This window comes from Narcine bancroftii, chromosome 4 (genome assembly GCF_036971445.1).
Source record: "Narcine bancroftii isolate sNarBan1 chromosome 4, sNarBan1.hap1, whole genome shotgun sequence".
Taxonomy (NCBI): Eukaryota; Metazoa; Chordata; class Chondrichthyes; order Torpediniformes; family Narcinidae; genus Narcine; species Narcine bancroftii.
Genome location: NC_091472.1, coordinates 295644743 through 295671884, shown reverse-complemented (window position 1 = coordinate 295671884; position 27142 = coordinate 295644743). Strand labels below are relative to the sequence as shown.

The window sequence follows — 27142 nt, the reverse complement described above, 5'->3', positions numbered from 1 at the left end:
AGAAGCTAATGTACACAGCAGACACGTCGTCTAGAGATTTTGACATGAGAGAGCCCGCAAACAACAAAATCGATCAAGACGTGAACACCTTCATGGACATGATCACAAGTGCACTGCCCACATCAGATGCAAAAATGGAGCTCATAAAGTCAGCGATAAACAAAGATGAAACACTGAGACAACTGAAAAAAAACATCTTGGACAGATGGCCCAACATGAAGCAGGACTGCTCACCTGACAATGCAGATTACTGGAACTGCAGGGTGGAACTATCAGAGGTTGAAGACGTCATCTACAAAGGAAGCAAAATCCTTATCCCAAAGAGATGCTAAAAAGATCCATCTCAGAATTGAAATGTGTAACAAAAGAGCACAAGGGGTGGTATAATGGACAAGAATCAACAATGATATAGCAAATATGCCAGAAATATCAAGCAAGCAATCCTGGAGAACCACTAAAACCACACTCAGCACCACACAGTCCTTACCAGAAGGTGGGGCTTAACCTATTCAAATGTCAAGGGAAGGACTATCTTGTTGTCACAGACTATTACTCCCTGTATCCAGAGGTGTGTAAACCGAACACCTCCACTGCAGATGCTGCTAATAACAGGTGTGAAAGCCATATTCTCCAGACATGGTGTTGCAACTGAGGTTTTCACAGACAGTGGACTCCAGTTTTGCAATTTAAAGTTCTGACATTTTGCCAAAGAGTGGAACTTTGTACACACCACATCAAGTCCTCATTTTCCACACATATGAATACAAGATGAAACAGAGTGAACCAGCTCCCTAACCACTCACTTGCCCAATGACCCACTCAGCAAGCACCTCCTCACCCCCATATGGCAGGATTTGGAGGTTCCACATGGAAGTCAGTTAGTGCAGAATTGGCATGAAAGGAAGAGATCTGTGCTTCCTGCATTCTGCTCCAGAAGAAGTAAACCAGAGCATTAGGATTTTCCTTGCTGGTTTTCCACCACAGTTTGTAGATTTAATTTCAGTTCTTGGAATTTCTCATATATGCTGGTTTTGGCAGCACTTGTTCACATGAATACTCCCAATCTTCTTGAGTAAACTGTCTGTTCTAAATATCTGTTGGAACTATCAGACTACCGAAGACTGATATCTGAAATCTCATCCACCTACCTTCTTAAATAACATTATAAAAACAAAACATGCTGGAAACACTCATCAGTTTTTTTATTCATGGGAGGGTGTTTTGCAAACTGAACCATTATTAATCGCTCATCCCCGATTACCTTTGAGAAAGTGATGGCGAGCTGCCTTTTTAAACATCTGCAGTCCTTGAGGTGTAGGTATGATCATAATGCTGTTAAGGAGAGAGTTCAGGACTTTGATCCACCAACAGAGGTAACAAGGAAATATTTCCAAATCAGGATGGTGTGTGGCTTGGAGGGCAATTTCCTCGTGGTGGTGTTCCCAAGCTTTTACTGCTATTGTCTTCCTGACTGGTAGAGAAAAAAGAAATACTACTAGAAAAACTCAGAGGGTCAGTCTGCAGTCATGAAGGGAAATGTGCAGTTGACATTTTGGGTCAAAACCCTGCTTTATGACTAGCAAAGGAGGGGGAAGACAGGCAGTATTGAAGTGGAGAGAAGGTCTAGTCAGTAGGTGATAGGTGGACTAAGGAGGGATGTAGGATGACTGGCAGATAGAATCAGGTGGGAAAGTAGGAAAAGACTAGTTGGGAGGCAGAAGAGTGAGTGGTTGAACATAAGAACAGAGGAAGTAGGAGCAGGACTAGGCCATCCGGCCCATCGTGCCTGCTCCGCCATTCAATGAGACCATGGCTGATATGATGGTAGGCTCTTCTCCCTTACCTGCCTTTACTCCAATTCTCTTGATTCCCTTGCTATCTAATCTTGTTTTAAATATATTTACTGAGGTTGCTTCTACTGCTTTAATGGCAGTGAATACCACTGATTCTCCAACCTCTGGGAAAAGCAGTTCCTCCTCATCTCCATCCTAAATCTACTACCCTGAAATCTGAGGCTCTGTCTCCTAGTTCTAATCTCTCTCTCCAATGGAAACAACTTATTTACCTCTACGGTGTTTTTTTCTTTGCCTTCCATAATTGTATATGTTTCTATAAGATCCCCTCTTATTCTTCCAAATCTTAGTGATTAAAGTCCCAGACAACTCAATCTCTCCTCAGAGGCTAACCCGCTCTGGAATCAACCAGGTGAACTTCCACTAGACCACCTCCAAAGCCAGTACAGCCTTCCTCAAGTAAGGAGATCAGAATTGCACACAGTACTCTAGATGCAGCCTCACCAGTACCTTGAACAGTTGCAGCATGACTTCCCTGCTCCTAAATTCAATCCCTCTAGCAGAGGCCAATATTCCATTTGCCTTCTTGGAAGCCTGCTGCACCTGCAAACTAACCTTTCGTGTTCATGCAGAAACACTCCCAAGTCCTTCTGCGTGACATCATGCTGTAATTGCTCTCCATTTAAATAATAGTCTGATCTTCCATTTTTCCTTCCAAAGTGGATAACCCCACAATTACAAACATTATACTTTATTTGGCAGGCCCTTGCCCACTGCCTTAACCTATCTATATCTTTCCGCAGACTCTCCATATCCTCAGCACAATTTGTTTCTCCATTCAATTTAGTGTTATCTACAAACTCAGATACAGTACACTCTGTACCTTCTTCCAGATCATTAATGTATATTTTGAACAGGTGTGGGCCCAGCACTGACCCCTGTGGCACCCCACTAACTACTGATTGCCATCCAGAAAAACACCCCTGTTTCCCAATTCTCTGCTTTCTGTTGGTTAACCAAACCTCTATCCATGCGAATACATCACCCCAAACTCTATGCATCCTTATCTTATGTACGCCTTTTTTGGAGCTCCTTATCAAATCCCTTCTAGGTACCCAGGTAAACAACATCCATCTTCCACCCCCCCACCCACATCCATCTACTCTCATTATATCCTCAGAGAACTCCAGTAAGTTTGTCAAACAGGACCCTCCTTTGCTGTATCTGCCCATTGGATCCATTTTGCTTCTGATGCCTCGATATTTCTTCTGTAATAATAGCTTCAAGCATTTTCCTAACAGATGTTAAATTAACTGCCTATAGTCTCCATCCTTTTTCCCATTGGATCCATTTTGCTTCTGATGCCTCGATATTTCTTCTGTAATAATAGCTTCAAGCATTTTCCTAACAGATGTTAAATTAACTGCCTATAGTCTCCATCCTTTTTTGAATGGTGGGTGCTACATTTGTGATTTTCCAATCCACTGGGACCCACCCAGAGTCCAGAGAATTTTGGTAATTTTTTTTACCAAAGCCTCTATTATAACTTCTGCAGATACCAGAAGAATGAAAAAAAAAATTGGAGCTAGGAGAGGGGAATATGCTAAAGAAGAAGATTGGAGGGACAATAGAAGGAAGAGATGGTGGTCAGAGAAGAACAATGAGGGAGAGGATACAGGGGAGGGTAGTGGCCATGGGTTTGGAATGTGATGTCTGAGGAGTTTTAATGAGCTGCTGCTGTGCATCCTGTAGATCAGGGGGGTCAAACTCAAATTCACAGAGGGCCAAAATTAAAAACTTGGACTAAGTCGTGGGCCAAACTAAATATTTATTGAAAATGTTCAACAACATCTGCATGTTTTCTCTTCTTTCAACATATGTAATGTTAAACTTTTTCTTATTAAAATAAATGTTTAATAATAGTTTTGGTTAAACTCTTTCCAGAAGACGCACTAACAAATGAGAAATAAAATATTCAATAAATAATATTTCTCTATAGCCTTTAAGTTCCTTTTAAATGTATTTTTTTTTACAAGCCAACAAGTCAAAAAAATAACAACTTGCTTCAATGAAAATCCAATCTTTCAACTCTGAACAGTCGAAAGTTAACCAAAGAAAATATGAATCCAAGCTTAGCTTGCTACACTGTGATTTACTCTGATGCACCTGGGTCTAAACCAGATACTTGGCATCTCTTCTTAGATACAAGTTCATCAAACTCTGGGGTCAGAGTTTGCCTCCCACCTGTCTTGAAAGGTCCTGTTTTCTGTCTTTCGTTTGGCCATTTTTCGTAAGGGGTTTATTACATGTGAGTTGGGCGACAGGTCGCAGGTGCCAATGAAAGTAAAGAGAGGAGGTGGGGGCGATTAGCGGGCTGACGCCAATGCATTTGCAAAGCATTCTGGGATTTGTAGTATTAGCTGTGCATGCGCTATACTGGTGCGGCAGCCAGCGGGCCAGCTCTAATACATATTTGATATGATCTTGCTGGCCAAATATAATTATATCACGGGCCAAATTTGGCCCGCGGGCCTGAGTTTGACATGTGTGCTGTAGATGATTCAAACTGCTTCTTCTGTGCGATACTGGTGGAGTGAATGACCAGTTATGGAGGGAGGCCTGTCAAGTGGGCTGCTGTAACCTGTATTGAGTTTATTGAGTGTTCCATTCATTCAGGTGAGTATTTCATCACATTTTTGACGAGCCTTGTAGAAGGTGGAAAGACTGGAGAGTTTGGAGATTCCTACCTCTGACCTACTCAAGTAGCCACACCTACTCAAGTAGCCACACCATGGCTGCTCCAGGTCAGTTTCTGGTCAAGCATCATCTGCAGAGAGAGAAAAACAGAGAAAATATTTGATGTGAAGATCCTTAGAACTGGGAAAGTAAAAAAAAGTAGTTTTGAATAAGCTGAACTTTGGGGATAATTTAAAATGTATTATGAGTAGGATGGGCCAGAGTCGTCATGACAGCAAAGACAAAGAAGTAAATGAAAATGAGCATAATGGTTCCAATACCACCAATTGTACTAGTCTGAAATCTTGAGGAAATATTACATGTGTGTCAAATTGGAAAAGGGAGTCAACCTTACAAGTAGCACTACTGCACTGGCTTATGCTTAGTGTCTGCTTCATTAATGATAATCCCATAGAACCATAGAACACTACAGCACAGAAACAGGCCCCTACGGTCCTTCTTGTCTGTGCTGAATATTTTGTTTTGGGTAGTCTGACTGACCTGCACCCAGTCCATAGCCCTCCAAGCCTCTCCCATTCATTTACCTATCCAAATTCTTCTTAAATGTTAAAATTGAGCCCACATTCATCACCTCAGCTGGCAGCTCATTCCACACTCCCACCACTCTCTATGTGAAGAAGTTCTCCTCACGTTCCCCCTAAACTTTTGCCCTTTCACTCTTAACCCATGTCCTCTAGTTTGTACCTCACCTACACTCAGTGAGAAAAGCCTATCTATATTTAGACTGTCTAGACCCCTCATAATTTTAAATACCTCTATCAAATCTCCCTCATTCTTCTACACTCCAGGAAATAAAGTCCTAACCTGTTTAACCTTTCCCTGTAACTCAGTTCCTGAAGTCCAGGCAACATCCGAGTAAATCTTCTCTGCAGTCTTTCTATCTTATTGATATCTTTCCTGTAGTTAGGTGACCAAAGCTGCACACAATATTCCAAATCTGGCCTCATCAATGTCTTATACAACTTTACCATAACATCACAGCTCTTGTACTCAACACTTTGATTTATGAAGACCAATATGCCAAAAGCCCACTTTACAATCCTATCCACCTGTGACATCACTTTCAGGGAATTATGGTTCTGTATTCCCAGGTCCCTCTGTCCTACCACACTCCTCAGTGCCCTACCATTCACCATGTATGTTGTTTTTTGGTTTGTCCTTCCAAAATGCAACACCTCACACTTTTCTGCATTAAATTCCATCTGCCATTTTTTAGCCCATTTCTTTGAGCTGGTCCAGATCCCTCTGAAAGCTTTAAAAAACTTTTTTTGCTGGCCACAACACTCCAAACTTATTGTCTTCTGCAAAATTGCTGATCCAATTTACATTATCATCCAGATCATTGATCTATGACAAACAACTATGGTCCCAGCACCGATTCCTGAGTCACACCACTAGTCACAGGCCTCCAGTCTGAGAAGCAATCATCCACCACTACTCTCTGGCTTCTCCCATCCAGCTACTATCGAATCCAGTACACTATTTCACCATGAATACCTACCGTATGAACCTTCCTGACTCACCTCCCATGTGGGATCTTGTCAAAGGCCTTACTAAAGTAGATGCAGACAACATCCACAGCCTTTCCTTCATCAACTTTCCTGGTAACCTCCTCGAAAAACTCTGTAAAATTGGATAAACACAACCTTCCACACATAAAACGATATTGATTATTCTTAATCTCTATTTGGCTATCCAAATAATTCTATATCTGATCTCTTAGAACACATTCATATAATTTACCTACTTCTGACATCAGGCTCTCACACCTTATAATTTCCAGGGTTACTTTTGGAACCTTTCTTAATCAACAGAACAATGTGAGCTATCTTGCAATCCTCAGCGCCACACACATGGCTAAGGACATTTTAAATATTTTTACCAGAGCCCCTGCAATTTCACACTGCAGTCCTTTTTCCTTGTGGCCTCAAATAAAAATTCACAATAAAAACATATTTGGTCATGTGAGGCAGTTGACATCGCTACGGGACAACAAGGGAATCATTCCCTCAAGGATTGAGGGAATATCTTGTCAGGCCCTGGGGACTTATCCACCTTTATTTGCTTGAAGACAAATAAGCTCCATTACCTCATTACTTGTTTTCCTTACTTCCCACAACTTTGTGTCTATTTCCTGAGTGCATAATGATGAAAAATAAAACATTTAAGATTTCCACCATTTCTTTTGGCTCCATACATAGCCGACCACTCTGATTTTCAAGGGGACCAGTTTTGTCCCTTACTATTATTTTGCTGTTCATATACCAGTAGAAACCTTTCAAATTTTCCTTCACATTTTTTGCCAAATCATCCTCATGTCTTTTATTTGCTTTCCTGAGGTTTTTCTTGCACTTTTATACTCCTCAAGTATCTAATTTGCTCCATGTTGCCTATACCTGATATACACCACTTTTTTCTTCCAAACCAGATCCCCAATATCCCTCAAAAGCCAAGGTTCCCTATGCCTTCTAACCTTGCCTTTGAACCTGACAAGAGCATACAAACTCTACTCTCAAAATTTCACTATTGTAAGTCCTTCACTTACTACGCACATCCTTGTCTGAAAACAACTTAACCCAAACCACACACTCTAGATCACACATGTCAAACTCAGGCCCGCAGGCCAAATTTGGCCCGTGATATAATTATATTTTGCCCACAAGATCATATCAAATATATATTAGAGCTGGCCTGCTGGCTGCCGTGCCAGAATAGCGCATGCACAGCTAATACTACAAATCCCAGAATGCTTTGCAAATGCATTGGCGCCGGCCCGTCAGCCCACTAATCGCCCCCACCTCCTCTCTTTACTTTCATTAGCACCTGCGACCTGTCGCCCAACTCACATGTAATAAACCCCTTACGAAAAATGGCCAAACGAAAGACAGAAAACAGGACCTTTCAAGACAGGTGGGAGGCAAACTCTGACCCCAGAGTTTGATGAACTTGTATCTAAGAAGAGATGCCAAGTATCTGGTTTAGACCCAGGTGCATCAGAGTAAATCACAGTGTAGCAAGCTAAGCTTGGATTCATATTTTCTTTGGTTAACTTTCGACTGTTCAGAGTTGAAAGATTGGATTTTCATTGAAGCAAGTTGTTATTTTTTTGACTTGTTGGCTTGTGAAAAAAAATACATTTAAAAGGAGCTTAAAGGCTATAGAGAAATATTATTTATTGAATATTTTATTTCTCATTTGTTAGTGCTTCTTCTGGAAAGAGTTTAACCAAAACTATTATTAAACATTTATTTTAATAAGAAAAAGTTTAACATTACATATGTTGAAAGAAGAGAAAACATGCAGATGTTGCTGAACATTTTCAATAAATATTTAGTTTGGCCCACGACTTAGTCCAAGTTTTTAATTTTAGCCCTCTGTGAATTTGAGTTTGACACCCCTGCTCTAGATCCTTTCTCATTTCCTTAAATTTAGCCTTTCTCCAATTTAGAATTTCAACCCAAGGCCCAGACCTATCCTTCACCATAATTAACTTGAAACTAATGGCATTATGATCACTGGACCCAAAACGTTCCCCATCCCACACATTTGTCACCTTACCTGTCTTGTTCCCTAAAAGGAGATCCATTTTTACATTCTCTCTAGCTGGTATCTCTATATATTGACTGATAAAATGTTCTTGAACATATTTGACAAACTCCAAACCATCCAGCCCTTTTACAGTATGGGAGTCTCAGTCAATATGTGGAAAATTAAAATCCCCTACTATCACAACCTTGTGTTTCCTGCAGCTCTCTGCTATCTCTCTACAGATTTGCTCCTCCAATTCTTGCTAACTATTGGCTGGTCTACAATACAACCCCATGAGTGTGGTCATACATTTCCCATTCCTCAGCTCCACCCATATAGCCTCAGTAGGCGAGCCCTCTAGTCTGTTAGTCTGTCCTGCCTGAGCACAGCTGTGATATTTTCTCTGATGAGCAAAGCCACACCTCCCCCTTTCTTTCCTCCCCCCTCCCCCCCCCCCACCATTCTATCATGTCTAAAGCAATGAAAGCCCAGAACATTGAGCTCCCAGTTCTGCTCCTCCTATAACCAAGTTTCACTAATGGCCACAATGTCTCATTTCCACTTGTAAATCCATGTTCTAAGCTCATCTGCCTTTCCTACAATACTCCTTGTATTGAAATAGATGCACTTTAGAAAATTTCAAACACGTCCAACCCATTGATTTTTAATGGTGCATATACCGGTCACATCATCTTTTCCCTCCTCTGGCACTCTGGTTCCAATCCCCCTTCAAATCTAGTGTGAACCCACCACAGGAGCACTAGCAAACCTTCCTGCAAGGATATTAATCCCCCTCCAGTTCAGATGCGAACCATCCTGTCGGAACAGGTCCCACCATCCCAGGAAGAGAGCCCAATGATCCAGAAACCTGAAGCCCTCCCTCCTGCACCATCTCTTTAACTAGGTGTTCCACGGCATTTTCCTCCTATTTCTAACCTCACTATCACGTGGCAAGGGTAGCAATCCTGAGATCATAAGCCTGGAGGTCCTGTCCTTCAAACTACTGCCTAACTCTCTGAACTCTCCTTGCAGGACCTCCTCATCTTTCCTACCCATGTCATTGGTTCTTGTATGGACCATGATATCTGGCTGCTCACCCTCCCTCCTGAGAATGCCGTGAACTCAATCTGAGATATCTCGGACCCTGACACCCGGGAAGCAACATACCATCTGGGATACTTGATCTCTTCCACAGAACCTCTTATCTGCGCTCTTATCTATGGAATCCCCTATCACTACAGATTGCCTCTACCTTCTCTTCCCTTTTTAGCCAAAGCACCAGACACTGTACCAGTGGTCTGATCCCTGGTAGGCTTGTCCCTACCAACAGCAGTATCCAAAATGGTAATTTGTTATTGAGGGGAATGGCCACAGGGGGTGTCCTGCACTGCCTGCCTCATGGGTATAACTCCTGGCTATCACCCCCTCTGCCTCCTAAATGATCTGGAGTTCATCCAAATCCAGCTCCAATTCCTTAACTCGGCTTGTCAGGAGCTGCAGCTGGATGCACCACACAGATGAAGTCATCAGGGATACTGCTAGCTTCCTTGACATCCCACATTCTGCAAGATGAGCATCCCCCTCTCTTGGCTGCCATTCCCTCTGTTTACGACTAGATGAACAAAATATATGATGTCTAAAACCGCCCTTACCTGTGCCAATCTGATGGATCCTTTTCATTCCTTGAAAAGGGTGGCCCTTTCTTACTTCACTCCTCTTTTCCTCTCATCTTAGCCGCTCTTACTGAAGCCCATTGAGCCAAAGCCTTACCCCTCTGACTCAGCCCACTCTGACGATGTCTGCTCTGCTACATTGTCCCTCCCTTATATAGTGATATTCAGCTTCTTCCTCCAACCTATTAATTTGCTGCCACTCATTGCCACAATTGAGAGGATTGGTATTTACTGTATCTAAAATATATCAGGTGTTTATCATTAGTGAAACTGTGCGTCCTTCTTTAATTATTATTTGTATCCTCCCCCTTTTGGCTGATGTGACCTCCCTTCCTATTACATCCTGCCTTTGGTCCTGTGCTGCTTCTCCTCCTGCCACACCCCACCAGGCCCTTGGGCCTGTGCTTGCCTACATTTTTTCATACCTCGATGAAGGGCTCAAGTCAAAATGTTGGTTATACATCTTTATCTTTGCTTTCTGAAGTGCAATGTTTGACCTGCTGATTTTCTCCAGTATTGCGTTTTTACTTCAATCAGGGTGTCTGCAGATTTCTGCATTTTACCCCCATTATTTGTATCTTGGTCTCTGAGCTATGTATCATATAATTTCCGACTGGGTTTCATATTATCTTTTAAGTGATTTCTTCTACTTGTTATATCCTCTCTGCATAAAGATAATGACTAATTCAGTGTACAGATGGGTCACATTTGCTGTGCAGATAAGACATAGAATTTGGCCTGTGGTAGCCTCTGTGAGTGATCTGTGGTTATGTTTGTGAATGTGGAGGATGAAATTGCATTCAATTCACCATGTCAAATTATGTTTTCTTGCAAATTTAATGGGCCATCAATGGATATAAAGAGTGGAAATTGGTGTAAATATTTGGGAGATCTTTCCTGCACTATATTATTTCTTAGAGCTCTGAAATTCATGTTTCAACCATTATTCATGCATATTTAACAGTAAAAGGGAGGAAGCTTTTACTTTTGAATGAGCATTGCAATGGCGCTATAACATGAATAAAATGTAGAAAACACAGCCTTCTTGTCTTTATTTTTCTTTAGAATTTAAAAATAGCAATTTTAAAAGACATCCCTTCTTGCTTTATGTATAAATCAGATTATAATGTTGAGAAACCTCCATCTAGCCAAGCACAGTTTAAGAATGAGGGTCTGAAACATGGGTAGGTTTGAGGGCTGGGATTTCATTGGTTTGAGGGTTTAATGGATATATATAAAAGGTTAACTAGGTATTCTCCCAGAATCACAGTGCGGCTTTCGCGCAGAGGAACTACTGACAAGGTCTTTGCCCTCAGACAGCTCCAAGAAAAGTGCAGAGAACAAAACAAAGGACTCTACATCACCTGTGTTGACCTCACCAAAGCCTTCGACACCGTGAGCAGGAAAGGGCTTTGGCAAATACTAGAGCGCATCGGATGCCCCCCAAAGTTCCTCAACATGATTATCCAACTGCACAAAAACCAACAAGGTCGGGTCAGATACAGCAATGAGCTCTCTGAACCCTTCTCCATTAACAATGGCGTGAAGCAAGGCTGTGTTCTCGCACCAACCCTCTTTTCAATCTTCTTCAGCATGATGCTGAAACAAGCCATGAAAGACCTCAACAATGAAGATGCTGTTTACATCCGGTACCGCACGGATTGCAGTCGCTTCAATCTGAGATGCCTGCAAGCTCACACCAAGACACAAAAGCAACTTGTCCGTGAACTACTCTTTGCAGACGATGACGCTTTAGTTGCCCATTCAGAGCCAGATTTTCAACGCTTGACGTCCTGTTTTGCGGAAACTGCCAAAATGTTTGCCCTGGAAGTCAGCCTGAAGGAAACTGAGGTCCTCCATCAGCCAGCTCCCCACCATGACTACCAGCCCCCCCACATCTCCATCGGGCACACAAAACTCAAAACGGTCAACCAGTTTACCTATCTTGGCTGCACCATTTCATCGAATGCAAGGATCGACAACGAGATAGACAACAAATTCGCCAAGGCAAATAGCGCCTTTGGAAGACTACACAAAACAGTCTGGAAAAACAACCAACTGAAAAACCTCACAAAGATTAGCGTATACAGAGCCATTGTCATATCCACACTCCTGTTCGGCTCCGAATCATGGGTCCTCTACCGGCATCACCTACGGATCCTAGAACGCTTCCACCAGCGCTGTCTCCACTCCATCCTCAACATTCATTGGAGCGCTTTCATCCCTAACGTCGAAGTACTCGAGATGGCAGAGGTCGACAGCATCGAGTCCACGCTGCTGAAGATCCAGCTGCGCTGGGTGGGTCACGTCTCGAGAATGGAGGACCATCGCCTTCCCAAGATCGTGTTATATGGCGAGCTCTCCACTGGCCACTGTGACGGAGGTGCACCAAAGAAGAGGTACAAGGACTGCCTAAAGAAATCTCTTGGTGCCTGCCACATTGACCACCGCCAGTGGGCTGATATCGCCTCAAACCGTGCATCTTGGCGCCTCACAGTTTGGCGGGCAGCAACCTCCTTTGAAGAAGACCGCAGAGCCCACCTCATTGACAAAAGGCAAAGGAGGAAAAACCCAACATCCAACCCCAACCAACCAATTTTCCCCTGCAACCGCTGCAACCGTGTCTGCCTGTCCCGCATCGGACTTGTCAGCCACAAATGAGCCTGCAGCTGACGTGGACATTTACCCCCTCCATAAATCTTCGTCCGCGAAGCCAAGCCAAAGAAGATAAAAGGTTAAAAAATCTGCTGGAGGAACTCAGCGAGTCAAGCAACTTTGGTGGGAGAAAGAGAATGGTTCATGTTTCATCCAAACTTGAAAATATAAATGGTTCAGTGGCATTGAGCATTCCACAGTTTCAATGGCAAAATAATTTGGTTAAAATTCTAGAATCATTCAAATAATTTAATGCAATTGTGAATGTATTATATGTGTTTCAGGCAGCCTATCTGAAGGAAGCGGCAGTTCCAGCTTTTGAGATTCATTCAGAATATAATAAAGTTCAACATGCAGATGTAGAGTCAGATTATGTATGACACATCACATATAACCCTGAGATTCATTTTCCTGCTGGTCAGCCAGAATTTCTAATTATTGATAGTGCAAAAAACTGTGCTCAAGGAAAAGACACATATAAAAGAGAGAAATCTAAACAAACTGAATGTGAAATACAAAGAAAAATAAATGTTCAGTAATAAAGAATGTGCAAAGTAAAAATCCATAAATGAGTCTCTTGCCACATTCATACTTGCAAGTGGTCCCGGGAATTAACAGCCAATAAGCCTAAAAGTGACAGTGTGAAAGGAAAATCTTCTCAATGACGGTGTGAGGCAGCGGGGATTGACTGCCTCAACTGGCATTGATATCAGGCAAGGGTACAGCAGGTAATTGCACTCTGGGATAGAAATAACCCAAGTTTTTGTGTGAGTGCAGGAACATTAAGGAAGAAAAGTTTAAAATGAAGGTATAAACTTTGCCATGGGGGTGAGAGAGGAAATAAATAGGAATAGCGAACAATTTTTAAACAGCGCGAGAAAGTTGGTAGCACTATAGCGCACAATTTATAAAGACTATGGGAAAAAGTTATGGCAGACTTGACTTCCCAGAATGTCATGTGGTAGAGAAACACCTGCATGAAGTGCTCCGTGAATGCAGCCGTGCATACAGTTCTTTCTCTGCTGCATGGCATTCTGGGAGGGCAGGTCCACCATCACATTTTACCATGGTATTTATATATTGTGCACCATAGCGCTATCAACTTTCTCACACTGTTTAAATTGTGCGTGATAGTACTACCAACTTTCCCACAGTGTTTAAAAATTATCCACTATTGTTATTTATTGCTAGCACTTTCGCATGGTCCCTTATAAAGGTTTATATAAGTTGGTACATCAACAACAGAGGGTGAAGGACTCATACTTTGCACTACATAAAGCTTAATTATGTTATAATTCGACATGATTAATTTTGTTCAAATATAAGATCATAATACATTGATCAGGATTTAGGGCAGGTCCACCATTGCTCGATGCGTCATGACATCACCAGTAAAAGTCCTAACCCTGGAGGTGGCCCCTTGCAAGTGTGAACGCGTGCTGTGTCCCAGTTAAGAGTGGTCAATTGGGAACAACAAAAATAACATTACTATTCTGGGACACTGAACGGCCGATTTAGTAGAATGCAAATGTAAAAGTGACTTCTGATTCAGTTTGTTCTTTTGGAGTCTGATGGTGGAGGGGTAGCAACTGTTCCTGAACCAGATGGTATGAGACTCGTAGCACCTGTACCCCTTTCCTGATGGCAGCAGCGAGAACAGAGCATGATTGACTGCTGCTGCTCCTCTCTGATGGAAGTTTTCCACGTACATTTTCTCGATGGTGGGGAAAGCTTTGCACTAAGCTGCGTCTGCTACCTTTTTAAGGGCTTTCTGCTCAGAGAGAGATTGGAACCCCCATACCATGCTGTGATGCAGCCAGTCAGCACATTTCCCACTACACATATGTAGAAGTTTGCCAATGTTTTCAATTTAAAACCAAGCCTACGTAAGCTCCTGAGGAAGTAGAGGAGTTGACGTGGTTTGTTCACGATGACATTAGTATATTGGGTCCAGGAAAGATCCTCTGAGATAGTGACTCCCAGGAATTTAAATTTGCTCACCCTCTCCACCTGTGATCCCTGAATATTAATTGAATCATATACCTCCAGTTTTCCCTTTCCAAATTGAGTTGCTGTTAGTACACCATTCAGCCATGTTTTCTTTCTTCTTCCTCTTTGCTGACTCATCACCCTTTATACAACCCCCTGTCACATTTGTGGCCCGAAATGTGAAGTTAATGAAACATCAAACACAAGTTTTATCAGGTAAACTTCTCAGTGGCTTTATTTTCCCATTTCCTTTGTTCTCCTGCTTGTGCTCTTATCTCTCTCTCATACCACGTGACTTCCGGTACATCTCATACATATTCATTATCATGACACCCACTACCATGACATCATCAGCAAATTTGTAGATGGTGTTGTGGGAGTTTGTTGATCAATTTTGAGGGAAGGCTGCTGAACTGTAGTCAATAAAGAACATCCTGATGTTTTATATTGATTTTGGGAGATAAAGTGTGGCAGGTTTTTTTTAGGGTAGGTCACATACAAACACTTCAAAATATTTCTCATTTAAAATACTGGAGCTCTGCTCAAGCTAGACAGGCTGGCTCTGAAGGCCTTTGCAAAAGCTTGGGGAGTGCCCAAGGGACTTCACTAATGGATTGCTGTTTTGAAAAGTAACAGATGAAAGAACTCGGAGGATTCGGTTCAGAGGCGAAGGCTGTCTGAGGGCAGTTTGCTGTCCTAAGAGGGTCACGTGGTTTTGCAAGCAAAGAGAAAAAAACAGGCTTTTCTCTGAGAGAGGGAGAGAGAATTCAGTTCAGCAGCCACAACTGGGACTGGAATAGGACAAGTTGGCAAGCTTGTAGAAAACCCCCATTTTGAAGACAGGTTGTGAGTGCTTAGTTCAGCCTGGTCAAAGCCCTGTGGTCCATACAAGAGAAGAGGACTGTCTGCCTTATATTTTATTTATAATAACAGAAACAAAAAGGAACTCTGTGGTGACCTGAAAGAAAGAGGTTTTCATCTGGAAAACCCTGATGGGACAAGTTTCTTTGGCAAGACACTGATTAAAAGGGATCAGTTTGTGTCCAGCAAACAACAAATCTCTCTCTGAAAACCGACAGAACCTTTCTGAGCAGCAACCATTTACCTTTCGAGCACCAAAGCTTGGTAAACTTCATCAATGTGAAATTCTGTGCACAGTATAAGAATTCCCTGCAATCAGAAAACTTGGAGGAGTGAGAAGTGAGATTGGACTATGAATCAAAGAACTTTTGTGAATTTACATACACATGTATTTAGAATTAGAAGGTTAAGTTAGGTGAGTTATTAGTAATAAGTTAGAGTTTGATCCTGTTTTCATGTTTAAAGATAATTGAAAGCAACCTTTGTTTAAGTAACCATTTGTCAGTGAATATCTATTGCTGCTGGGTTTTGGGGTCCTCTGGGCTTGCAACTGTACAGGCATTCTAGGGGTTCGTGTAGAGCACATCCATTGGCCAACTGTACCTGTGTCTCCTCCCCCATGCTCCTGAATAAAGGTGACTATCGCTCAGTCGCCTCAGTTCGGGACAGTCGACCAGCAGGGATGTGCCTTCGTTCTATTGCAAATAAAAGCCATCAGTTTTGCTCAACTTGAGTCTTTTGAGTCATTGACAATGCATCAATCTGCTTCTGCAATGACTGGCATTTCTGCTGTGCGGAAAATTCAGGAAACCATCTCTGGGTGTTTTGGAACATGGTACACAGTCAGGGCTTCTGTGGTGTTTTTGGAAGGTAAATGCACAATAGAACCTGCAAACTTCCTTTTCTTTTTTTCTCTTTTGCTTTTATGTGGTTGGCATCTTACAGGTCGTCAGTAAATTTAGAATGAATGCCTGGAGCTGCCAGGGAAGTCTGAATTCTCCAAAGAAATTGAGGAAATGTAGCCATGGTGACATGCTTACAATTGTTCTTCCAGACAATGAGTGTACTGAAAGTGAAATCGCTCCTTTGCTATGCATTGCTGCTGGTTGCAAGTTTTTTGTTCTATTTTCTAGAGTTGCACTCCAACTATATATACACATCTATTTATATAAGGCCCATGGATAGAATAAGGTCAGGGTTTGTATTTGGGGAATGCCTTTGCAACAAATGTAGCAGAGCCCTCTCATTAATGTGGTCAATGTGATAAAATACACCCAAAATATTTAGTGTTACTTTGTTTAAAGCAGGGGTCCCCAAACTTTTGAGACCGCAGTCCCTTACAGGGGCGACTTCGTCCCTCCTTGACCCCCCAGGTATGGAATCCTGCTGCTGGGGGGTGGGGGGGGGAGGGGGTCAATGGGAGGGGGGGATGGGAGGGGGGAATGGGAGGGGGGAGGGGGGAGGGGGTCAATGGGAGGGGGGGATGGGAGGGGGGGTCGGACAGTCCGGCTTTTGAGGCCTCAGTCCAGCGCCACCTTGAGCCCTCCACCCGCAAATGGAGACCCCCTCCACCCGCAAATGGAGACCCCCTCCACCCGCAAATGGAGACCCCCTCCACCCGCAAATGGAGACCCCCTCCACCCGCAAATGGAGACCCCCTCTACCCGCAAATGGAGACCCCCTCCACCCGCAAATGGAGACCCCCTCCACCCGCAAATGGAGACCCCCTCAACCCGCAAATGGAGACCCCCTCCACCCGCAAATGGAGACCCCCTCCACCCGCAAATGGAGACCCCCTCCACCCGCAAATGGAGACCCCCTCCACCCGCAAATGGAGACCCCCTCCACCCGCAAATGAAGACCCCCTCCACCCGCAAATGGAGACCCCCTCCACCCGCAAATGGAGACCCCCTCCACCCGCAAATGGAGACCCCCTCCACCCGCAAATGGAGACCCCCTCCACCCGCAAATGGAGACCCCCTCCACCCGCAAATGGAGACCCCCTCCACCCGCAAATGGAGACCCCCTCCACCCGCAAATGGAGACCCCCTCCACCCGCAAATGGAGACCCCCTCCACCCGCAAATGGAGACCCCCTCCACCCGCAAATGGAGACCCCCTCCACCCGCAAATGGAGACCCCCTCCACCCGCAAATGGAGACCCCCTCCACCCGCAAATGGAGACCCCCTCCACCCGCAAATGGAGACCCCTCCACCCGCAAATGGAGACCCCCTCCACCCGCAAATGGAGACCCCCTCCACCCGCAAATGGAGACCCCCTCCACCCGCAAATGGAGACCCCCTCCACCCGCAAATGGAGACCCCCTCCACCCGCAAATGGAGACCCCCTCCACCCGCAAATGGAGACCCCCTCCACCCGCAAATGGAGGGACGATTAAAGGGCACTCACCTGTACACGCAGCGTCCCGGGGGGGCGGGGTGTGCAGGTCGTGCGCGGCCGGCGCATGCGCGATGAGGAGGGCAGCGTGATGGCACACAGAGCTTCACGGCAGGTAAAGCCTCACCCTCCAACACGGGGGTGGGTTCAGTGGTTGTGCTGGTCTTGGGGGTTGGATGAGTTCAGTGGCTGTGTTGGAGTTGGGGGTGGTGGATGAGTTCAATGGCTGTGTTGGAGTGGGGGGTGGATGAGTTCAGTGGCTGTGTTGGACTGGGGGGTGGTGGATGAGTTCAATGGCTGTGTTGGACTGGGGGGTGGTGGATGAGTTCAATGGCTGTGTTGGAGTGGGGGGTGGTGGGGGTGGATGAGTTCAGTGGATGTGCTAGACTGGGGGGTGGATGAGTTCAGTGGCTGTGCTTGACTGGGGGGGTGGTGGATGAATTCAGTGGCTGTGCTGGTCTGGGGGGGTGGTGGATGAGTTCAATGGCTGTGTAGGACTGGATGGTGGGGGAGGATGAGTTCAGTGGCTGTGCTGGTCTGGGGGGGTGGTGGATGAGTTCAATGGCTGTGTTGGACTGGGGGGTGGGGGGTGGTGGGGGTGGATGAGTTCAGTGGCTGTGCTCAGTGGCTGTGCTCAGTGGCTGTGCTCAGTGGCTGTGCTCAGTGGCTGTGCTCAGTGGCTGTGCTCAGTGGCTGTGCTCAGTGGCTGTGCTCAGTGGCTGTGCTCAGTGGCTGTGCTCAGTGGCTGTGCTCAGTGGCTGTGCTCAGTGGCTGTGCTCAGTGGCTGTGCTCAGTGGCTGTGCTCAGTGGCTGTGCTCAGTGGCTGTGCTCAGTGGCTGTGCTCAGTGGCTGTGCTCAGTGGCTGTGCTCAGTGGCTGTGCTCAGTGGCTGTGCTCAGTGGCTGTGCTCAGTGGCTGTGCTCAGTGGCTGTGCTCAGTGGCTGTGCTCAGTGGCTGTGCTCAGTGGCTGTGCTCAGTGGCTGTGCTCAGTGGCTGTGCTCAGTGGCTGTGCTCAGTGGCTGTGCTCAGTGGCTGTGCTCAGTGGCTGTGCTCAGTGGCTGTGCTCAGTGAGCTCAGTGGCTGTGCTCAGTGAGCTCAGTGGCTGTGCTCAGTGAGCTCAGTGGCTGTGCTCAGTGAGCTCAGTGGCTGTGCTCAGTGAGCTCAGTGGCTGTGCTCAGTGAGCTCAGTGGCTGTGCTCAGTGAGCTCAGTGGCTGTGCTCAGTGAGCTCAGTGGCTGTGCTCAGTGAGCTCAGTGGCTGTGCTCAGTGAGCTCAGTGGCTGTGCTCAGTGAGCTCAGTGGCTGTGCTCAGTGAGCTCAGTGGCTGTGCTCAGTGAGCTCAGTGGCTGTGCTCAGTGAGCTCAGTGGCTGTGCTCAGTGAGCTCAGTGGCTGTGCTCAGTGAGCTCAGTGGCTGTGCTCAGTGAGCTCAGTGGCTGTGCTCAGTGAGCTCAGTGGCTGTGCTCAGTGAGCTCAGTGGCTGTGCTCAGTGAGCTCAGTGGCTGTGCTCAGTGAGCTCAGTGGCTGTGCTCAGTGAGCTCAGTGGCTGTGCTCAGTGAGCTCAGTGGCTGTGCTCAGTGAGCTCAGTGGCTGTGCTCAGTGAGCTCAGTGGCTGTGCTCAGTGAGCTCAGTGGCTGTGCTCAGTGAGCTCAGTGGCTGTGCTCAGTGAGCTCAGTGGCTGTGCTCAGTGAGCTCAGTGGCTGTGCTCAGTGAGCTCAGTGGCTGTGCTCAGTGAGCTCAGTGGCTGTGCTCAGTGAGCTCAGTGGCTGTGCTCAGTGAGCTCAGTGGCTGTGCTCAGTGAGCTCAGTGGCTGTGCTCAGTGAGCTCAGTGGCTGTGCTCAGTGAGCTCAGTGGCTGTGCTCAGTGAGCTCAGTGGCTGTGCTCAGTGAGCTCAGTGGCTGTGCTCAGTGAGCTCAGTGGCTGTGCTCAGTGAGCTCAGTGGCTGTGCTCAGTGAGCTCAGTGGCTGTGCTCAGTGAGCTCAGTGGCTGTGCTCAGTGAGCTCAGTGGCTGTGCTCAGTGAGCTCAGTGGCTGTGCTCAGTGAGCTCAGTGGCTGTGCTCAGTGAGCTCAGTGGCTGTGCTCAGTGAGCTCAGTGGCTGTGCTCAGTGAGCTCAGTGGCTGTGCTCAGTGAGCTCAGTGGCTGTGCTCAGTGAGCTCAGTGGCTGTGCTCAGTGAGCTCAGTGGCTGTGCTCAGTGAGCTCAGTGGCTGTGCTCAGTGAGCTCAGTGGCTGTGCTCAGTGAGCTCAGTGGCTGTGCTCAGTGAGCTCAGTGGCTGTGCTCAGTGAGCTCAGTGGCTGTGCTCAGTGAGCTCAGTGGCTGTGCTCAGTGAGCTCAGTGGCTGTGCTCAGTGAGCTCAGTGGCTGTGCTCAGTGAGCTCAGTGGCTGTGCTCAGTGAGCTCAGTGGCTGTGCTCAGTGAGCTCAGTGGCTGTGCTCAGTGAGCTCAGTGGCTGTGCTCAGTGAGCTCAGTGGCTGTGCTCAGTGAGCTCAGTGGCTGTGCTCAGTGAGCTCAGTGGCTGTGCTCAGTGAGCTCAGTGGCTGTGCTCAGTGAGCTCAGTGGCTGTGCTCAGTGAGCTCAGTGGCTGTGCTCAGTGAGCTCAGTGGCTGTGCTCAGTGAGCTCAGTGGCTGTGCTCAGTGAGCTCAGTGGCTGTGCTCAGTGAGCTCAGTGGCTGTGCTCAGTGAGCTCAGTGGCTGTGCTCAGTGAGCTCAGTGGCTGTGCTCAGTGAGCTCAGTGGCTGTGCTCAGTGAGCTCAGTGGCTGTGCTCAGTGAGCTCAGTGGCTGTGCTCAGTGAGCTCAGTGGCTGTGCTCAGTGAGCTCAGTGGCTGTGCTCAGTGAGCTCAGTGGCTGTGCTCAGTGAGCTCAGTGGCTGTGCTCAGTGAGCTCAGTGGCTGTGCTCAGTGAGCTCAGTGGCTGTGCTCAGTGAGCTCAGTGGCTGTGCTCAGTGAGCTCAGTGGCTGTGCTCAGTGAGCTCAGTGGCTGTGCTCAGTGAGCTCAGTGGCTGTGCTCAGTGAGCTCAGTGGCTGTGCTCAGTGAGCTCAGTGGCTGTGCTCAGTGAGCTCAGTGGCTGTGCTCAGTGAGCTCAGTGGCTGTGCTCAGTGAGCTCAGTGGCTGTGCTCAGTGAGCTCAGTGGCTGTGCTCAGTGAGCTCAGTGGCTGTGCTCAGTGAGCTCAGTGGCTGTGCTCAGTGAGCTCAGTGGCTGTGCTCAGTGAGCTCAGTGGCTGTGCTCAGTGAGCTCAGTGGCTGTGCTCAGTGAGCTCAGTGGCTGTGCTCAGTGAGCTCAGTGGCTGTGCTCAGTGAGCTCAGTGGCTGTGCTCAGTGAGCTCAGTGGCTGTGCTCAGTGAGCTCAGTGGCTGTGCTCAGTGAGCTCAGTGGCTGTGCTCAGTGAGCTCAGTGGCTGTGCTCAGTGAGCTCAGTGGCTGTGCTCAGTGAGCTCAGTGGCTGTGCTCAGTGAGCTCAGTGGCTGTGCTCAGTGAGCTCAGTGGCTGTGCTCAGTGAGCTCAGTGGCTGTGCTCAGTGAGCTCAGTGGCTGTGCTCAGTGAGCTCAGTGGCTGTGCTCAGTGAGCTCAGTGGCTGTGCTCAGTGAGCTCAGTGGCTGTGCTCAGTGAGCTCAGTGGCTGTGCTCAGTGAGCTCAGTGGCTGTGCTCAGTGAGCTCAGTGGCTGTGCTCAGTGAGCTCAGTGGCTGTGCTCAGTGAGCTCAGTGGCTGTGCTCAGTGAGCTCAGTGGCTGTGCTCAGTGAGCTCAGTGGCTGTGCTCAGTGAGCTCAGTGGCTGTGCTCAGTGAGCTCAGTGGCTGTGCTCAGTGAGCTCAGTGGCTGTGCTCAGTGAGCTCAGTGGCTGTGCTCAGTGAGCTCAGTGGCTGTGCTCAGTGAGCTCAGTGGCTGTGCTCAGTGAGCTCAGTGGCTGTGCTCAGTGAGCTCAGTGGCTGTGCTCAGTGAGCTCAGTGGCTGTGCTCAGTGAGCTCAGTGGCTGTGCTCAGTGAGCTCAGTGGCTGTGCTCAGTGAGCTCAGTGGCTGTGCTCAGTGAGCTCAGTGGCTGTGCTCAGTGAGCTCAGTGGCTGTGCTCAGTGAGCTCAGTGGCTGTGCTCAGTGAGCTCAGTGGCTGTGCTCAGTGAGCTCAGTGGCTGTGCTCAGTGAGCTCAGTGGCTGTGCTCAGTGAGCTCAGTGGCTGTGCTCAGTGAGCTCAGTGGCTGTGCTCAGTGAGCTCAGTGGCTGTGCTCAGTGAGCTCAGTGGCTGTGCTCAGTGAGCTCAGTGGCTGTGCTCAGTGAGCTCAGTGGCTGTGCTCAGTGAGCTCAGTGGCTGTGCTCAGTGAGCTCAGTGGCTGTGCTCAGTGAGCTCAGTGGCTGTGCTCAGTGAGCTCAGTGGCTGTGCTCAGTGAGCTCAGTGGCTGTGCTCAGTGAGCTCAGTGGCTGTGCTCAGTGAGCTCAGTGGCTGTGCTCAGTGAGCTCAGTGGCTGTGCTCAGTGAGCTCAGTGGCTGTGCTCAGTGAGCTCAGTGGCTGTGCTCAGTGAGCTCAGTGGCTGTGCTCAGTGAGCTCAGTGGCTGTGCTCAGTGAGCTCAGTGGCTGTGCTCAGTGAGCTCAGTGGCTGTGCTCAGTGAGCTCAGTGGCTGTGCTCAGTGAGCTCAGTGGCTGTGCTCAGTGAGCTCAGTGGCTGTGCTCAGTGAGCTCAGTGGCTGTGCTCAGTGAGCTCAGTGGCTGTGCTCAGTGAGCTCAGTGGCTGTGCTCAGTGAGCTCAGTGGCTGTGCTCAGTGAGCTCAGTGGCTGTGCTCAGTGAGCTCAGTGGCTGTGCTCAGTGAGCTCAGTGGCTGTGCTCAGTGAGCTCAGTGGCTGTGCTCAGTGAGCTCAGTGGCTGTGCTCAGTGAGCTCAGTGGCTGTGCTCAGTGAGCTCAGTGGCTGTGCTCAGTGAGCTCAGTGGCTGTGCTCAGTGAGCTCAGTGGCTGTGCTCAGTGAGCTCAGTGGCTGTGCTCAGTGAGCTCAGTGGCTGTGCTCAGTGAGCTCAGTGGCTGTGCTCAGTGAGCTCAGTGGCTGTGCTCAGTGAGCTCAGTGGCTGTGCTCAGTGAGCTCAGTGGCTGTGCTCAGTGAGCTCAGTGGCTGTGCTCAGTGAGCTCAGTGGCTGTGCTCAGTGAGCTCAGTGGCTGTGCTCAGTGAGCTCAGTGGCTGTGCTCAGTGAGCTCAGTGGCTGTGCTCAGTGAGCTCAGTGGCTGTGCTCAGTGAGCTCAGTGGCTGTGCTCAGTGAGCTCAGTGGCTGTGCTCAGTGAGCTCAGTGGCTGTGCTCAGTGAGCTCAGTGGCTGTGCTCAGTGAGCTCAGTGGCTGTGCTCAGTGAGCTCAGTGGCTGTGCTCAGTGAGCTCAGTGGCTGTGCTCAGTGAGCTCAGTGGCTGTGCTCAGTGAGCTCAGTGGCTGTGCTCAGTGAGCTCAGTGGCTGTGCTCAGTGAGCTCAGTGGCTGTGCTCAGTGAGCTCAGTGGCTGTGCTCAGTGAGCTCAGTGGCTGTGCTCAGTGAGCTCAGTGGCTGTGCTCAGTGAGCTCAGTGGCTGTGCTCAGTGAGCTCAGTGGCTGTGCTCAGTGAGCTCAGTGGCTGTGCTCAGTGAGCTCAGTGGCTGTGCTCAGTGAGCTCAGTGGCTGTGCTCAGTGAGCTCAGTGGCTGTGCTCAGTGAGCTCAGTGGCTGTGCTCAGTGAGCTCAGTGGCTGTGCTCAGTGAGCTCAGTGGCTGTGCTCAGTGAGCTCAGTGGCTGTGCTCAGTGAGCTCAGTGGCTGTGCTCAGTGAGCTCAGTGGCTGTGCTCAGTGAGCTCAGTGGCTGTGCTCAGTGAGCTCAGTGGCTGTGCTCAGTGAGCTCAGTGGCTGTGCTCAGTGAGCTCAGTGGCTGTGCTGGTCTGGGGGTGTGGTTGATGAGTTAAATGGCTGTGTTGGACTGGGGGGTGGGGGGTGGTGGGGGTGGCTGTGCTCAGTGGCTGTGCTGGTCTGGGGGGGTGGTGGATGAGTTCAATGGCTGTGTTGGACTGGGTGGTGGGGGGGTGGATGAGTTCAGTGGCTGTGTTGGACTGGGGGGGGGTGGATGAGTTCAGTGGCTGTGTTGGACTGGGGGGTGGTGGATGAGTTCAATGGCTGTGTTGGAGTGGGGGGTGGTGGATGAGTTCAATGGCTGTGTTGGAGTGGGGGGTGGTGGGGGTGGATGAGTTCAGTGGATGTGCTAGACTGGGGGGTGGATGAGTTCAGTGGCTGTGCTTGACTGGGGGGGTGGTGGATGAATTCAGTGGCTGTGCTGGTCTGGGGGGGTGGTGGATGAGTTCAATGGCTGTGTTGGACTGGGTGGTGGGGTGGTGGATGAGTTCAGTGGCTGTGTTGGACTGGGGGGTGGTGGATGAGTTCAATGGCTGTGTTGGAGTGGGGGGTGGTGGATGAGTTCAATGGCTGTGTTGGAGTGGGGGGTGGTGGGGGTGGTTGAGTTCAGTGGATGTGCTGGACTGTGGGGGGGTTGGATGAGTTCAGTGGCTGTGCTGGTCTGGGGGGGTGGTGGATGAGTTCAATGGCTGTGTTGGACTGGGGGGTGGGGGGTGGTGGGGGTGGATGAGTTCAGTGGCTGTGCTGGTCTGGGGGGGTGGTGGATGAGTTCAATGGCTGTGTTGGACTGGGGGATGGGGGTGGTGGGGGGTGGATGAGTTCAGTGGCTGTGCTGGTCTTGGGGGGTGGTGGATGAGTTCAATGGCTGTGCTGGACTGGGGGGTGGGTTCAGTGGCTGTGGTGGGGGCGGGTGGCAGTGGCTATGCTGGACCAGGAAGTGGGGGCGTGAGGAGTGGGTGGTAGTGGCTGTGCTGGACTAGTGGGGCAGGTGGCAAAGTTTATGCTGGTGGGGTGGGGTGGGGGGGGAGGGTGGGAGCTGTTATTCCCTCCCCCCTTGGTATTGATCCCCTTTCGACCCCATGGCTTTTATCGACCCCTGGAGACTCCTAGTTTAATGCATCTGCTGCAGTTAGTAGATAAAGAATGCATCTCATTTAGATTGTATGATTTTGATGTTTGATGTAGTTTATGATGCACTTTTTTTTACATTTACAAATAAAAGTTATATAAAATAATTAAATACACCCTGGTTTGAGATTCAAACACGGACACTTACACATATAGTGCAGTGTGCAATGAAAATAAAATTCACAGCCATGTTGAATGCAATGTTATCAATTTAACCAAGAGGGACAAACATTTTCTGTGGTTTCTCTTCATTGCTCAGTAAACTCATCCCAGTTAACATTTCTGCTGTGGAATGGTCCAGGGTAGTGGAGTTCACAATGTGTTGCAGCTACACTGATGAACCTACACTGGATTTCCCAAGTGCCTCACTCTTCAGACAAACATTGGCTTTATTAAAAGATGTAAATAGTGTCACAAGAGACTGCAATCTGGAGCAAACAATGAGAAGCTGGAAGAACTTAACAGCATCCACAGATAGAAATGGACAGTAGAGCTTGGAACCCTTTCTATGTCCCTACCTGAAATGCTGACTATACATTTCTGTCCAGGACTGCTGCTTGACCCATTGAGTCCTTTCAGCTTCTTATTGTTTGCTCATGTAATTACGGATTCTGAATTTGTTATTCTGGTACCTGAGACTATTAGCTTACATCTTCAGCCTGTTCAAGGTATCGAGGCATAAATATTTTGGAGTGAAACTCTTAAAGTCTGCAGTCATGATTGTAGAAAAAAAGAGCACAGAAATGCTGAAGCAACTCAGCAGGTCTCACAAACTCTATAAGAGATAAAGATATATAATTGACATTTCAGGTCTGAGCCCTTCTTCAAGGTAAAAAGCAGACAAAGGCCTCAGTCGAGCAGAGCATGGGACAATCAACAGAAATTTTGGCAAGGGAATGGGGCAGGGAATTGAAATGTTTTGCTACTGGGAGATTCCCCTTATTACTGCAAACAGAGCCAAAAGGAGCAATGAAGCAATCTCCCAGTCTGTATCCAGTCTCTCCAATGTAGAGGAGATCACAACGGGTGCACTGGATGCAGTAGATGACCCCTCCTTTCCTGTAGCGCTCTCTCTCTCTTTCTTGCCCCAGCTCTACATTCACAGAGCCAACCCACCTTACCCCCTGCCTTTCCTCCATTCATTTCTCACCTTTCTTCTCTACTGGCCTCTTCTCCAGATCCAAATAATATCTTTTATCCATTGATCTGTATCCTCCTCCGCCATTTCTTTCATTCAGGTGATTGCCTGTTTTTTACACATTCCTTGAAGAAGGACTCGGACCTAAAACTTTGGTGATATATCTTTACCTCCTATGGAAACTGCGAGATCTACTAAGTTCCTCTAACATTTCTGTGATTTAAAAAAAAAACATTTTGGAAACTAACTGACTGACTGCAAACTTCCTTTTCGTTGTTAGGAATTTTGCAGATATTTTTTGGTTTCTTTAAATTTAAAATTTAATTAAATTTAGACATACACCACAGTAATGTGCCCTGCCAGCCCATGATCCTGTGATGGCCAAATACCCAAACTGATATATAACCCCTGTATGTTTTGAAGGGTGGGAGGGAACTGGAGTACCTGGAAGAAACCCAAGCAGATATTGGGAGAACGTACCAATTACTTCCAGATAGCACCAGATTCAAACCTTGGTCACTAGTGCTATAATAGTGTTGAAGGTCATTTTGCTGCCCTTGGCTTTTAACTTTTGAGAGCACAACATTGTCTGAGGTTAGGGTTGAAGAGCTCTCTTTTGTCTATAACTAGCACTTAATTTCATTGGTCAAAGGAATGCTGGAATAATGTCTGCATTGCTGAGATTATGATTGAAATTATTACTTTAGTTGTAAGAACAGGGATGACATGGTGGCCCATATTTTGTAGAACAAGTGATGAATGAGGCATGTGGCTCATACCTCAGCACAATGTCGACTCAGAAGTAGGGCATTCAACTTCCAAAGCCCCTTTCACCACCAATTATATTATAGAAGATCTACATTTAATTTCATCCATGTTCTGTATATATTAATCCTCCACCAATCTGAATTCTGAAATTTTCCATTGATCTTTCCCAGCCAATCTCAATGGGGGCCACAGCACATTTAAATAAAAGTGTTTTCTGTTCACCTCAAGTAACATAAATATGTATTTGTTTTTTTATGAATTCGGTAGGAGAAACCTGACTCCTTCAAACAGAAGGGGGCCCATAAATGTTGAGCAGAGTGTGCAGTTCTGGTCCCCAAATTATAGGAAGGATATCAATAAGGTAGAGAGGGTGCAGAGAATATTTACTAAAATATTTCCTGGATTGCAGTATCTAGAATACAAAGAAAGATTGAGTAGAGTGGGTCTTTATTCATTGGAGCATAAAAGGTTGAGGGGGGAATTTGATAGAGGTATTTAAAATTATGAGGGAGATTGATAGAGTAGATGTGAATAGGCTCTTCCCCTTGAGGGTAGGTGAGATGGGATCAAGGGGTCATGAGTTAAGGGTTAGGGGGCAAAAGTTTAGAAGTAGCATGAGAGGAA

At 47.3% G+C, this 27142-nt stretch overlaps 1 long non-coding RNA gene across 1 annotated transcript; it reads right to left on the bottom strand.

Annotated features, from left to right (window-relative positions):
* Window positions 1-1216: 1216 nt before the first annotated feature.
* LOC138760168 (uncharacterized) lies at window positions 1217-18395 on the bottom strand. Its single transcript, XR_011355481.1, has 4 exons — window positions 17666-18395; window positions 15860-15951; window positions 4541-4620; window positions 1217-1471 (listed from the first exon to the last, which is right to left on the bottom strand). It is a non-coding gene; the product is annotated as an uncharacterized lncRNA (long non-coding RNA).
* Between the last annotated feature and the right edge of the window lie 8747 nt (window positions 18396-27142).